The sequence below is a fragment of the Onychostoma macrolepis genome, chromosome 13 (assembly GCF_012432095.1).
Source record: "Onychostoma macrolepis isolate SWU-2019 chromosome 13, ASM1243209v1, whole genome shotgun sequence".
Lineage (NCBI taxonomy): Eukaryota > Metazoa > Chordata > Actinopteri > Cypriniformes > Cyprinidae > Onychostoma > Onychostoma macrolepis.
This window is the reverse complement of record NC_081167.1, coordinates 30,645,855-30,660,215: the sequence shown is the minus strand read 5'-3', so window position 1 is coordinate 30,660,215 and position 14,361 is coordinate 30,645,855. Positions and strand designations below refer to the sequence as shown.

At 37.1% G+C, this 14,361-nt stretch overlaps 1 protein-coding gene across 2 annotated transcripts in view; it reads right to left on the bottom strand.

The window, feature by feature from the left end:
* The window catches only part of hs3st1l1 (heparan sulfate (glucosamine) 3-O-sulfotransferase 1-like1), a 93,174-nt gene extending 80,030 nt beyond the window's left edge, over positions 1-13,144 (bottom strand). For both annotated transcript variants that reach the window (XM_058795979.1, XM_058795980.1), the window contains exon 1: positions 12,962-13,144. The gene's annotated coding sequence lies outside the window, so the exon portion shown is untranslated. The remainder of the gene's footprint in view (positions 1-12,961) is intronic.
* Between the last annotated feature and the right edge of the window lie 1,217 nt (positions 13,145-14,361).

The following is a 14,361-nucleotide window of genomic DNA, read 5'->3' as shown; positions in this document are numbered from 1 at the left end:
AAATAATTTCACGGATGTGCTAGACACATTCAGAACATGCAGCCGAGGTGATAAATTGCTTTTAAATCTACACTTCATTCATTTGAGGCAAACATTGTTTTATGTTACATATTTTGCATTATTTTTTAATCACATTTCTTCTTGCTTTGTTCTTTTTCAGAAACATGACAGCCGGAAGATTATTCTCCAGATGTGACCTCCATGAGGAAAGCTTCAGTGCTCAGTGAAAATTAATGGGATTCTTATACGTTTCATTACAACATCAATCTAATCGTTTCTCCTAAAAAACATTGTATTAAGATATATAGACAAATCATACCGTAACAGAACATTTGCTTTTAGGCGAATTTGATGAGTTCATCACTTAAAATATTTAGGCCTAAATTTAAGATTAATGTATTTGATTCATCTATTTGAATTACACAGTTTTTACATAAACTTATAAACTTAATGTGATGCATATTTGTCAATCATACATGAATGAAAAGATACATGCAGGGTTATTATAGTTAACTAAAACTAAAGCCATTAAACATAATGAATGAATGAATGTTAACTGAATTAAAGTTAAATACAACAAACTTAAACTTGTTTTATTTTGCCTAGTTTTCAAGGCATCATTTCTTGTTTTTATTTAGTTTATCTTGAATAACGACACCAAAAAATGAAATATAAATTTAATAAAAACTATATAGACATACTTAACACAAAAATCAATAAACAGGACAAAAACACAACAAAATTACAGAAACTTTAAATAAACTTGAAATTTTATTAATTGAAAATATTAATAGTATATCAATAATACTAAAATAACATTGATACACAATAAGCAGGGATATTTGTCATCTATAAAACCTATTTTAACTAACTGAATATTGCTTGTTCCACAGCTAGTCATATTTAAACCATGTTCATACTTTTTAACTGAATGAATTGAATTGTTTTCACAGTGAATGAACAGATGTATGCTGATTCTAAGCAATTTGAATAAATTCATTTTGAAAATTTCATTTAAATAGAAACAAATATATGCAAATAGTTAATAATAAATCCCATAATATGCCATTGTTATTATTATTATTATTATTATTATTTTGAGTGCAGAAATCTGACCTGTTTCATTAATGTATCACTGACAGATATGCATCACATTTATTAATTTGCTTTTCTTAAAACCAAATGGATTTTAGGTTTGTAATCCAATTTTACATGCTCTTCAAATACATAAACCTTAAATTTAGGCCCAAATACTTTCGGAGTGTATTGATATCTCTCACATTTGAATGAGACTTTGGTATCTTGGCAATGACAAACTCCAGAAGAGAGACATGTGAGAGACTACTAGGGTCTTTTTCTCAAGAGACTCCAGTAAAAGTCTCCACTCTTCATTGAGTCAAGTTGAGTTTGTCTGGTGGAAACACCTGTGATTTTTCTTTTCTATAGACTATCCCTGTCACAAACCTAAAGCTTTATTATTTCTGCATAATCTTCATTTTTTCCTCTCTCAGCTAATGTCTCTTTGATGTGACATTCTACCCCCAGCATGCTTTAGTGTCTATCTCGCATGTTTTATGCACGCTAGCCGCTTTCTTGCCCGCAAACGCACATGCTGTCACACAATGGAATTAATAATGTCTCCATAGCAAAACGCATTCTGCTGCTATGCTAAATTATTCTTGCCAACTAACTGTTATCTGCTGGTGTCTGGCGGCGATCCACGCGGCTTTGATCACCTTCACAGTTCTGAATCTGCCCGCCAATGCCACTAAACTGATATCTTTGTAAAAAAAACAAAAGATCTATCCGTGACGCTTTCATTCTGTGGCTGCGAACCTACATTTTCCAGCATTGTGATTCTCTGTCTTTTGTTTCCATTCTGGCATATCAAGGCTTTTGATGTTTTTTCTGGCCTAAGGCGTCGCAAAAGTACTGAAAATGGCAACTTTTTCCTCACATGCACAGAAGAACACAAGGCATCCTGAAGTTCACAGGAACGTGGCACGTTTGAGACGAGATGATCACACGCATGCCTCAGGGAGTTCAGCGGCGAGATCGGGGACTGACACTGAAATATCAACCATTTAAAGAGAATGAAACTCATATTGATACAGACATTGAAGTCACGTATCTCTATGAATCATTTTGAGTGATCCTCTGAATTTTATTGGTGTCCACAAACTATGTGCTGCATGTTTATGATGATGACAAAACTTTACGCATGACTAATATGCTGAAAATACACTTTAGTTTATGCACTAAAGCATGCTGGGAGTTGAATATCACATCAGAGTGATGTTTGCCAAAAGTAAAATGCATGTACAGTATAAATGATGCAGCTTTTTTACATGCATGAGCTTTAACCTTTTGGCATGCATGTTTTTAACCTGGAAACTGTAGAAAGTAAAAAGAAAATTTAAAAAGAAAAAACGCCTGTTTTACAAAAAAAAATACTATTTCAGTAGTTCTTTCGACTTAAAAAAAAAAATCAAGTTTAATTAAATTATTTGTTAAATTTACTATAATTTAAGTAAAAATTGTAAATTGTAATTGCTATTTTAAAATGATAACTGTTATATATTTTATTATTATATATATATTATTATAGACCAAAATTTATGACTCCTAACTCTTTAAAGAGCTTTAAAGCTACAACTACCGAACTTGGGGTCAAACATGGCACATAGCAACGCCCTAGCAACTAACTAGTAACCACATAGCAACACCCTAGCAACCAATGTAAAACACACCAGCAACCACCCACAACACCTGAAACTGCATAGCAACACACTTACGGCCACACAGAAAAACCTAACAACATCCTAACAAACACCCACTATACCCAAGAAACCACTGAAAAACACACTATCATCTGCCTTGCAACACCCTAGCAACCAGCCAGAATAGCCTAGCAACTGTACAGCAATACTGTAACAACCAGCCAGAATACCCTAGAGATCACATTGCAACACCCTAGCAACCACTGAAATGTACACTTGCATCTGCCTAGCAACACCCAAGCAACCACCCAGAAAACTCTAGTAAGTACCTAACATTTTCCTAGCAAACACCCTAGCAACGCTCTAGAAACTCCACCAGAATACTCTAACAACCACATTGCAAAACCCAAGCAACGATTAAAAAACACACACTAGCATCTGCCTAGAAACCCCCTAGCAACTGCACAGCAATGCCATAACAACCAACCAGAATACCCTAGAAACCACACTGCAACACCCTAGCAACCACAGAAAACACACTAGATTCTGCCTAGGAACACCCTAGAAACCATCCAAAATACCATAACAACCACATATGTATCTGAGACACTGCATGACCTTTAACCTTTTAAAAGAACTTAATTTAAAAATTGCTTCAAACTTAAACTTTTAAACATGCTTCAATGTAAAATATTAAAACTTCAACCTGTTGGTTTTCTCAAGCCAACATAAACTTTGTTCTGACAAACTTTATTTATGTAGTTTCATTCCAGTAGCAACCAATTCTGCATTCAGATCATGCATGCGCGTTGGTTTTCACCACTATTTTCATATGCTCTTTCCACAGCAGATCAGTCCAGTCCAGGTCCGAGCTCTGCACGCGTAGCCGAATGACGGTATGCTGTTGCGCAGTATGGAGGGCATATAGCTGTGTATTGTGCTGCTCTGAATTATTCAGATGTTGTTGTTGAGCAGCTGCTGGCAGAGATGAACTCACATAGCTTACTAATTTGCCTGTATTTAGTGGCTCGCCCGGAAAACGTCTGAAAGTGGGAAAAGTTTCGGGCGATGAGCGCCGCCCATCCGTACAATGAGCAATTAGTGGGGAGGACTCTTGGCGTGATGGATAAGACGCTCTTCAGATGGCAGTTGTTCAAAGGAAACAGAGACGGCGGCACACAGCTGTCCAACTGGAAATCATCAACACCGTTTACATGGATATCAACACTATCAAGACATAGCAGAGCAATTTGGAAAGAGCGCAAGGTAGAAAACGAACGGGGCAGTGACAGGTCTGAGAGCGCCGTCTCTCAAAGCGTTATTAGATGATAAATGCAACAACAGCTAACTGTCAAATGGATAAAAATGTACAAGCTCTCGCTGATACAGACATACAGGTGATTAATGCAGATGAAACTGCAAACACTGTGTGCTACCATGGTATAACGTTGTTATCAGATGGTAATACTACGTTATTACACAGGCAAATGTGTAGTAACTGTCTAGCAAACACTCAAAACAACCTAGCAACCAATGAAAAAACACCAGCAACTGCCTAGCAACACACTAGCAACCATATAGCAATGCCCTAGCAATCAGTGAAAAAACACACTAGAAGCCATCCATAATATGCAAGCAACTGCCTAACAACCACACAGAACACCCTAGCAACCAATGAAAAAAAAAACACCAGCAACTGCCTAGAAACACACTAGAAGCCATCCACAACATCCAAGCAACTGCCTAACAACCACCCACAACATCCTAGCAATTGCACAGCAACAACCTAACAACCATTGAAAACACCAACAAGACCCTAGCAACCTCCCAGAACACACTAGCAATTGCACAGCGACACCTTAACAACCACATAGCAACAGCATAGCAACCACTGAAAACATAGTGGTAACTGCATAGCAACACACTAGCAACCACCCAGAAAACCCTAGCAATTCCACAGTGATACCCTAACAACCACATAGCAACCATCAAAAAACACACTAGCAACTGCTTAGCAACACAGAGAGAAAAAATAATGTTATTTTGATTTGTAATTTCATTTATAGAGAAGTACTACCATAACATTTTGGACATGTTAGTGCAATTGTATTCTATGAAGTACCATGGAGTAAAAACTATGGTACATGGATTTCAGGATTGTGGCATATTTCAAAGTACCCTAGTATTACCATGGTACCACCACAGTACTTTTGTTTAGGACATGTATTCTTTATACTATAGTACATGGTTCCCATCCCATCTTGCGTGGAGAGGACATATGACCGCACACTCACTTGCAAATAAAACTACTTTAATTAAACACCAACGTTTCAGCAAGAAGCCTTTGTCAAGGTACGATTTCTTGCATGGTAGGGAGAGGTGTATATAGACAATTATTCACAAGTGTAAACAATCAATCTCAATCCAATCAACAGTCAATTAATAAAAAACACAACTGGGTCTTACTAGGCAATAAATACTGAGCACAAAATATTTATACAGCAACTTAGTTCTCAGTGTTCAACACACTCAGTTAAAATACATAGACACTCACACTACTGTACATTGACATAAATCTCAACCCAATACACATTAACTTGGGGCATATCACTTACAAAAAATCCCATCCCACACGGAAAAACATTTGGAGTATAGGATTTACTTGAAAAAAGTTTGGAAACAATTTTCACTCAGAAAAGGCTAGTTAATTTACAAACATTTGAGAAGTAAAAGCCTAAACATGATTATTAGTAGCTTTAAATAGAAGTTAACTTAACTTGGGAATTCCCAGTAAATTTTATTGACTCTTTGTTTGTAAATTTTACTTAAGTAATGTTTATCACTGCAAAAAATAAATAAATAAATCAATAAATAAAGTGCTGTTAAATCAATTACTATATGGATTTTTAAAAATCATTTTATGGAAATTATGTTCACAAAAAGCAATTAGCAATTAGCAATTATGTACTGGTCAATGCATAATTAGTTTAGGGCTCCAGGATGTCTTAAAAGCATTAAATTAATAAATTATTACTAATATACCAAAATAATATAATCCAAATCTAAAATGTCTATTAAACAGAAAATCACTTCATTATATTATATTATATATTTAATGTGCACTGTCCCTGTTAATGAACAAATACATTTATTTTTAAATATATATACATATTATAATAACAACAATAATATAAAAATGTAATAAAATAATTTCAAATGATAATACATTTTTAATTTATACATTTATGAATATAGGTAAAATATGTAAATAAAAATATGTATAATAAATATATTTATAAAATTAATAATATTTCTAATAAATGTAATCATGTCAATTAATTCAGTATCTTATATAATACAGAGAGGGGCCTTTGGGAAAAGGTTGAAAACCACTGTACGATGGAAATGTCACTGATATTTCCAGCTTTTCCATGAACTTGAGAATCCTGATTGTATCACCATAGCACATACACAAAACCAGGGCATTTTCATGATCATTCTGATATTTTTGTCATCCGCAGGTCCCACAAATGAAGGGAGTAGATGTGTAGAGCTCTCTTATGGAAACTAGGTTATGATCCACCTGCTCAGAACATGTGCGGGTCATGAACTCTCTCTGACACTGATGTGTGAATGCACTCAGAAATGCAGCTGAATAATTTGTGAGCTGACGTCTGAAGTAGGACACACTCTTGCAGGGTACTTCAGCCGCTCTCGGCCCAGCTGGAGACGACACGCTCCGATCGAGACGTCACGTCACACATACGCTCGGATCCAAACCTAGTGAGCAGCCTTGCTGTTACATGGGCTGCATCGCAACTGAAATAGAACCTCCTCATAACTGACTGATTTGAAGCGCCCTACATAGACAGCAAATCCGGCGGCACACAAACAGCACTCAGGAGACTTGATTCATAATTCATTCAGAGAGAGTTTGGCATTAAACTTTGTTGCTAAGCTAATGATGTAATTCTCTAAGACAAAAAAAAAACAAACAAAAAAAAACACAGTACACAAAGTTTATATTAAACTTTGTTTATACAGTTATATTAACAATAAAATATAATATTTTAATAAAACATTTTACACACACACACACACACACACACTATATTATTACTTATATTGCATAGTATAAATAGTATAAAAGCTTAACTATTTAATCAGACTAACTATTTTTACTAATATTTTCAGATAGCAATCCTATCTCATAACATTGTGTTTATGTGAAAATGGCAAGGAAACATCATACATTGTAGCTGTGTTGATTTCCTAGTAGATTTATTCTACTGTAAAAATAATTCAACTCTGTTTTAGACCCATTTTCTTCCTCTTTCCCCTTATTTGACTCTTGGCAGATGCTGAAACATCACAAAGCTGCAATCCTATATCAGCCGATAAGGTAGAAAGCGTAGAGGACCCAAGGGTCTTCCTGTAATTGGGAATGGATATGGCATGTGTACAGACAGACAAATCAATATACGTAGGAGGATGGCGCTCTAATCAGATAACAAAAATCACCCAAAAACGCCACACTCTGTTTTCTTCTCGCAATAATAGAAGGTTAAAGGGGAAAATAAGCCTTTGCCGCAAACAGAAATAAGCACTTCACACACAGGAGACGTTCCATTATTCCATTATCAGTGTTTGCACTCTCATGTGAAACCATTTCGCAGAGGCTGCTGATGTGCTCGTCATTCATCCAGCGGAGCTATCAGTGCGTGTAAGACAAGAACATCCACAAGAGCTGATAGCAGTTACATCAGTGTTCCTCCGTCCGCTGTCCTGATGGACCAGACACTTGACTGCTGCTAGTTTTAGTCAACATCAGTAGACACATGAATCTCATAGGAATGTTACATAGAAACACCCTAGCAACCACCCAGAACACCATAGTATAGCAACTACTAAGGAACACCTTAGCAACCACCCAGAGTACCCTAGCAACACTCTGTCATAGCAACCACCCAGAACACCATAGCATAGCAACTGCCTAGCAACACCCTAGTATAGCAACCACCTAAGAACACCCTAGCAACCACCCAAATTACCCCTGAATAGCAACCACTTAGGAACACACTAGCAACACCTTAGCATAGCAACCATGTAGCAACATCCTATCAACCACCCAGAACACCCTAGCATAGTAAATGACTAGGAACACCCTAGTAACCACCTAGTATATCCTAGCAACCGCACAGCAATACCACATCAACCACTTACAACACCCTAGCATAGCAATCGCCTAGCAATACCCTAGAAACCACCTAGGAACACTCTACCAACCACTTAGCAACATCCGATTAACCACCCAAAACACTCTAGCATAGTAACCACTTAGGAACAACCTAGCATAGCAACCACCTAGGAACACCATATCATATGTAGTAAAATCCTATCAACCACCCAGAACGCCCTAGCATAGCAACTGCATAGGAACACCCTAGTAACCACCCAGTATATTCTACAATCTAAAAAAAAAAACATCTGTAAAAATAGGGCACAATGTACTGTATAATTTGAAGAAATGTTTCCGTATTTATTTTTTACAGGTGTTTTACCAGTATTTTGAATTTTACACTTCATTGCATTGTGATTTAGAGTTAACAGAAATGTCTGTAAAATTAATGGATAATGTTATGTGTAATGAGCTGCCAGTATTTTTCTGTTATTTTATGGATTTATTTTTTACAGTGTAGCAACCGCACAGCAACACCACATCAACCAGAACACCCTAGCATATCAATCACCTAGCAACACCCTAGAAACCACCTAGGAACACTCTTAGCAACCACTTAGCAACATCCGATCAACCACACAGAACACCCTAGCATAGCAACCCCTTAGGAAAACCCTATCATAGCAACCACCTAGCAACATCCTATCAACCACTCAGAACACCCTAGCATATCAACTGTCTAGGAACACCCGAGCAACCCCCCAGAGTACTCTAGCAACCATCCAGAACACCCTAGCAACTGAACAGCAACACTCTAGAAATTGCCTAGAAACTCCATAGTTACGGCCTAGCAAACCCCTGGCAACACCTTATCAACCATCCAGAACATGCTTGCACAAGAACTACCTAGGAACAAAGTAGCAACCACCTAGCACCTACTACCTAGCAACCAAAATAGCAATACCCTAGCAACCATCTAGAAACCACCCAGAGAACTCTAGCAGTCTATTGGTGTCGACAGATATAAACACTTAAGAGTGTTCATGCTTGAGTTCATACTTTAGAACTTACTACAAGTTATAATACAAATATGTATGTAATAAATTCAATTCTTCACTTTCAAATGTTCAAACCCTGAAGATTTTAACAAGTCAAACTCACAAAATCTAAATATTGTAAATGATACGAATGTGAATGTAAATAAACCTAAGTCAGCGCTTGCACAGAGTTCATGAGAAGCGAGAATACACACTTCTTTAATTAAATCAGTGTTTTTTTTTTCTCGATCCCCATGTGTTTATTTTAATGTTACATTTGATTTAATTAATTATTATCTTTTCTTCAGCTCACAAACCCCCTGCAGTTCCCTTGCGAAAGCAAACCCCCGCTTGCAAAATTCTGCTGGAAATATACAAATGTACTTCTGCATCCGACTCTTCTGACAGTCCAAAACTCCCTCGAATTCTTTCTCTGTTCCTCTCTTCCTCCCTCACGTCTCTGGCATCACAGAAGTTGATTGTTCCCCCTCTTTAATTGAGTGTTATCTTCTCTCCTGCGCTATTTCTGCTCAGGCCGCTTGTTCTGATACGGCTGGCCTGCAATTTGCCATGTGAATGGAGCCGACGGGGGCGGATGAGCCTCTCGCTCCGACCGGAGCGCTGTGGAGAAGTCTGACTGCAGTCTTAATCACCGGCCTCAGCAGCCTTTCAAGTGATGCGACAATTAAGATCTGGAGCTGAAGGAAGAAACACCCTCACAGCCTTTTGTTAGCAGCTGGAGGTAGTGCATGTTAACTTCAGCGCCTTCTTCTCAAAGGTTTGGGAATTCACGTATAAAGCACTGAACTGAGGAGATGCTAATGTCTCATTTCGCTCTCGGGAGGCACTAATCGTGACTTTTTTTTTCAGGTTTTCATAATCTTTGAGCTATAAATAACTTTATGCTTCCTTGAGAGATAAATGAGAAGATAAAGTGTGATCTTGTGGCCTCAGACTGAGTCATTTGCTCTTAATTACAGCCGCTTCACCACAGTGTCCATCGTTTGTCTGCACCCTGCAGACCTCATCGAGGAAAGAAATCAGAATTATTATATTTAACTGAACATTTCTGTTACTTGAAATACTTGAAATGTTTAACTGAAAAAAAAAAAACTAGTTGAAATTTTATTTCAGCTAGTTGCCAAAACACTTCTCATTTTTATTTAGTTTAACTTGATGTATTAAAATAACTAAAACTAAAATTGAAATAAAAAAAAAAAAACTATATAGACAAAAAAAAATAAAGATTACAAAAGCTAAAATTAAACTAGAAAATACAAAAATAAAACTATAATAAATCTCAATGATACTAAAATAACACTTGTAGTGATAAATAATTTAAAACAGAAATAACTAAATATAAAGCTTTAATTATAAATGCACAGTTAATTCATTTTTTACCCAAAAAATAGGCCAAAAGTAGTATACTGGTATTGCTATGTTTTTTGTACACATACCACATTAATACCATGTTTTTTGGACACAAACCATTGTTTTTTTGACAAGTACAATGGTTATACCATGTTTTTTTTTTTTTTGGTAATATCGTGGTATTTCTTTGGATATGTACAAAAACCCATGGCATTACTACATTAACCATGGAACTACCTTGAATACCACAGTACTACTATGGTACTGCAAATGTTTAAAAAAGAAAACATTACCATGGTATTCTTTGAAGCACACTGGAGTAGCTACCACATAAATGCCATGGATTTGCAAACACCATGGCAATACCTTGGCTTTTGACAAATACAAGTAGCTTTTTTTTGGAGGGGGGGGGGGATAAAACTATTTTAACAATTGTATTTATTTTGACATTTAACGGTAATGCCATGTTTTTTTTTGTTTGTTTTTTTTTTGTATATGAACCATGCAATACCATGTTTTGACACATACTAAAGTATTCAGGATAGTACCATGGTATTACTATGGTAAATGTCTAAAAATATGTAAGTACCATAGTATTTTTTTTGAAGTATAATATAAATAAATACCATTGTTTTTTTTTTTTTTTGTACACAAACCATGGCAATGCCTTGGTTTTTGACAAGTACCACAGTGAAAATACCATTGTACCACAGTATTACCATCACTGTACCATGGTAAAGTACTTTTTGTACAAACTCCCACTGCTCAGCATTCAAGCACTGAACCCAATGCAATCCGAACATCCTACTATATAATCAGACATTTCCACACTGGCCTTGCACAGCATATATACACTCATTAAATGCACACATGCGCTCAACATGCCTCGTGTGTGTGAGAGAGAACATATATGCCCATACAGGTACATGCATGCTGCTGAGCCTTATTTGCAGGTTTTGAATAATTCATGGTTTTTTGATGAATTGTGCATCACAGCATATGGAGTTCCTCTGGTCATAGTCAAGGTTCGGCGCAGCACAGAGGCAGAATTACAAACGAGGCTCATGGGAAAGCGCGGAGGCCGGAGAGATCACAGGGCGAGTGGTTTCTCTTGGTCGAGAAACCAAACGCATCTTTAATTCCGCTGCTGTTTATCCCGCGTTACAGCTGGCCGGCGTGGAAACGCCCCGGCACTAATTACCTTCAATTTGAGCTCGCTCACAGCATAGACCGCCCTCAGCGAACATCAAACGCTCTTAATAACAGCGCCAGAGAAAGCATGCATTTGGCTTCGAGGGCTTCCACAAGAGCTCATTTCCTGCAGGTTAAAGCCGGTGTTTGTCATGTACAGCTGCAGCTTATGGAGGAGCGGACAATGCAATTCGGATGAGATGCAGCGCTTTAGATTTAGCTCGGGATATGTAGGGATTTGTGAGGTCTGCGACACACGGGGAACAAATTGCGTTACGCGCTCACAGGCAGGGCTCGTTAACTAGCGGGAAGCTGGCTTGGGTGGGCGGGTTAGTCAGGCGCGTGGGTTGAGCCAGGTGTTGTGATAGTAACACGGGTCTCGGCAGGCGTGCGTGCGTTTTCAAGTTTAACTGTTGTCTGATGACTCATTTCTTTAGCGTTAATTGGCCTCGTTTCAAATCAAAACAGTTTTGTTCATCAAGAAACATTCCTTTCTGCTATTATTGAGTTGAGCTGTTTGATCATTTTGCTTTGCAAACTTTTTATGAGAAGAAATATATACCTGTAATATTTCTACTAGGACAGTTGTTGTTAAAAGACACTGATAATCAATGATGCTGCATGTTTTTGTTCTAATATAGTCAATTTGTTTGCAACTTACACTAAATTATTTGCAACACTCTGTGCTTCAACTTTGCATCCTAATAGTAATACAAAGCATGCAAGAATAAGTGCTTCTTAAATCGTGGTGTGTTAAATAGTATGGAAAAGACTCCCATATGGTATTTTTGGTGAATTTTTAAAGCATACATGCTCTATTGGCTAATATTATGCACAGAAAAAGAAATCTACAGCTGTGCAGTTTGTGCACTAAAGTTTCTACTAGGACAATTTTGATGTAAAAAGACTATTAATCATAATTGCTGCATGTTTTTGTTCTAATGCAGTCAATCTGTTTGCAAGTTACACTAAAACAGCATTTGCAACACATTGTACTTCTGTTATGTGATGCATTGTGATATTTAGGAAATTGATTGGTTAATGAAGTGCCTTGAGCAGGCACTTTTAAGTTTGCATCCTAATAGTTAGAAACAGCATGCAAGAATAAGTGCTTCCTAAATCATAGTGTGCTGAAAATAGTATGCAAAAGACTTGCCGATTATGTTTTTTGGTGGATTTGAGGCGTGCATGCTCTTTGGGATAATTTGCAATTTGTACTCTTTGTGCACTGAAGTTTCTACTAGGACAGTTTTGATACAAAAAACAAAAACAAAAAACCTGTTAATTATTGCTGCTATTTGTTTTGGTTCTAATACAGTCAATTTCTTTGGAATTTACACCAAAACAGCATTTGCAACACACTGTGCTTCTGAACTGTGATGCATTTCTTTCGAAACAGGGTATTCAACTAGACAAAATGTAGGTCAGGACTGATTGGTTGTAAAAAAGTGGCAGTTACGTACCGAAATTGAGGTCTAGAAAGCTTTCCGACGTGGTTGCTCATCTGGCACATGCAGCACTGGAGGTATGACCTGTGAATGTCATGTGACTGATCAGTCTTTATTAGAAGAAAAAACACAAGTCTATTTAATGCTGGTAAAAGTAGAATGAAATGCACTGGTGAATTATTCCCAATGAGAACAGGATGTTAGTCTACAGGTGTTTTAGCCACGCATTTGGGCAAAATGCCTTTTGTAATTAGTTTGAGAGTAAATAATTGGACATTGATTGGTTAATGAAGTACATGTGAGCAGTTTGTCTCCTAATTGTTGTAAAAAGCATGCAAGAATGGGTGCTTCACAAATTTTAGTGTCTAAATAAAGTATGCAAAAGACTCCCAGATGATCTGCTTTTTTGGTGGATTTTTAAAGTGTGCATCTGTGCATGCTCTCATGGTTAACATCATCCACAGAAAAAGGAATCTATAGGCTACCTTAACTTATTGACTAAAGGTCCTACTAGGAAAGTTTTGATGCAGAAAGACACTGCTAAGCATGTTTGTGTTCTAATACCGTCCATTTGTTTGCAATTTACACCAAAACAGCATTTGCAACACATTGTACTTCTGTAATGTGATGCATTTCTGAGCGAACCAGGATATTCAGGACATTGATTGGTTAATGAAGTGCCTAATAGTGTCCTAATGGTCATAAATAGCATGTAAGACTTAGTGCTTGTATGTTGAAATTAGTCACCAAAGACACCCAGATTATGTTTTTTGGTGTATTTTTGATGTATGCATCTGTGCATGCTCTTTTGACTAATATTATTTCAAGGTAAACTATGCCTTTAAGGCTCTTGATGAAAGACTTTTGAGTTGTGGAGTGTAAGAGTCGTTCTTCCAGTGCCCTGCTGCATATGACAGCGCTGCGAGTCTGATGCACAGACATTTAATTATTATTCTATAAAGTTTAGCTGCCTGTTTTCCTGGCTATAAATTAAAGTGTGTGAGCGCAAGGGTTCACACAGCTGCAGTAAACACACTAGAAACCATGTTTAATGAATGAAGCAGTATTCAAAGCAAAATTAATTAATATTTAAACTTTTATAACCATTTGCCATCTGTTGAGATCAATGCAGATGTCTTTAATTGTGCATGTGGAGCTCTTCACACAAAAAAGCACCGCAATAAAGTCTTTTAAGCACCATCTAATGAAAGAGTAATAATATCTCATGGACGCTCGTGCACGCTCATGCATGCTTGTGAATGCTCGTGCACGCTCGTGAACGTTCACCTGTGTCTTTAGCAGCTTGAATATTCCTGTAATATCCTTCCTGAACTCTCGTTGTGTAATGGAGGGAGATGATCCGATTTGCCGTCCGTGATCTATCAGCGTTTCCATCTGTGTTGGCCATGCGTTTT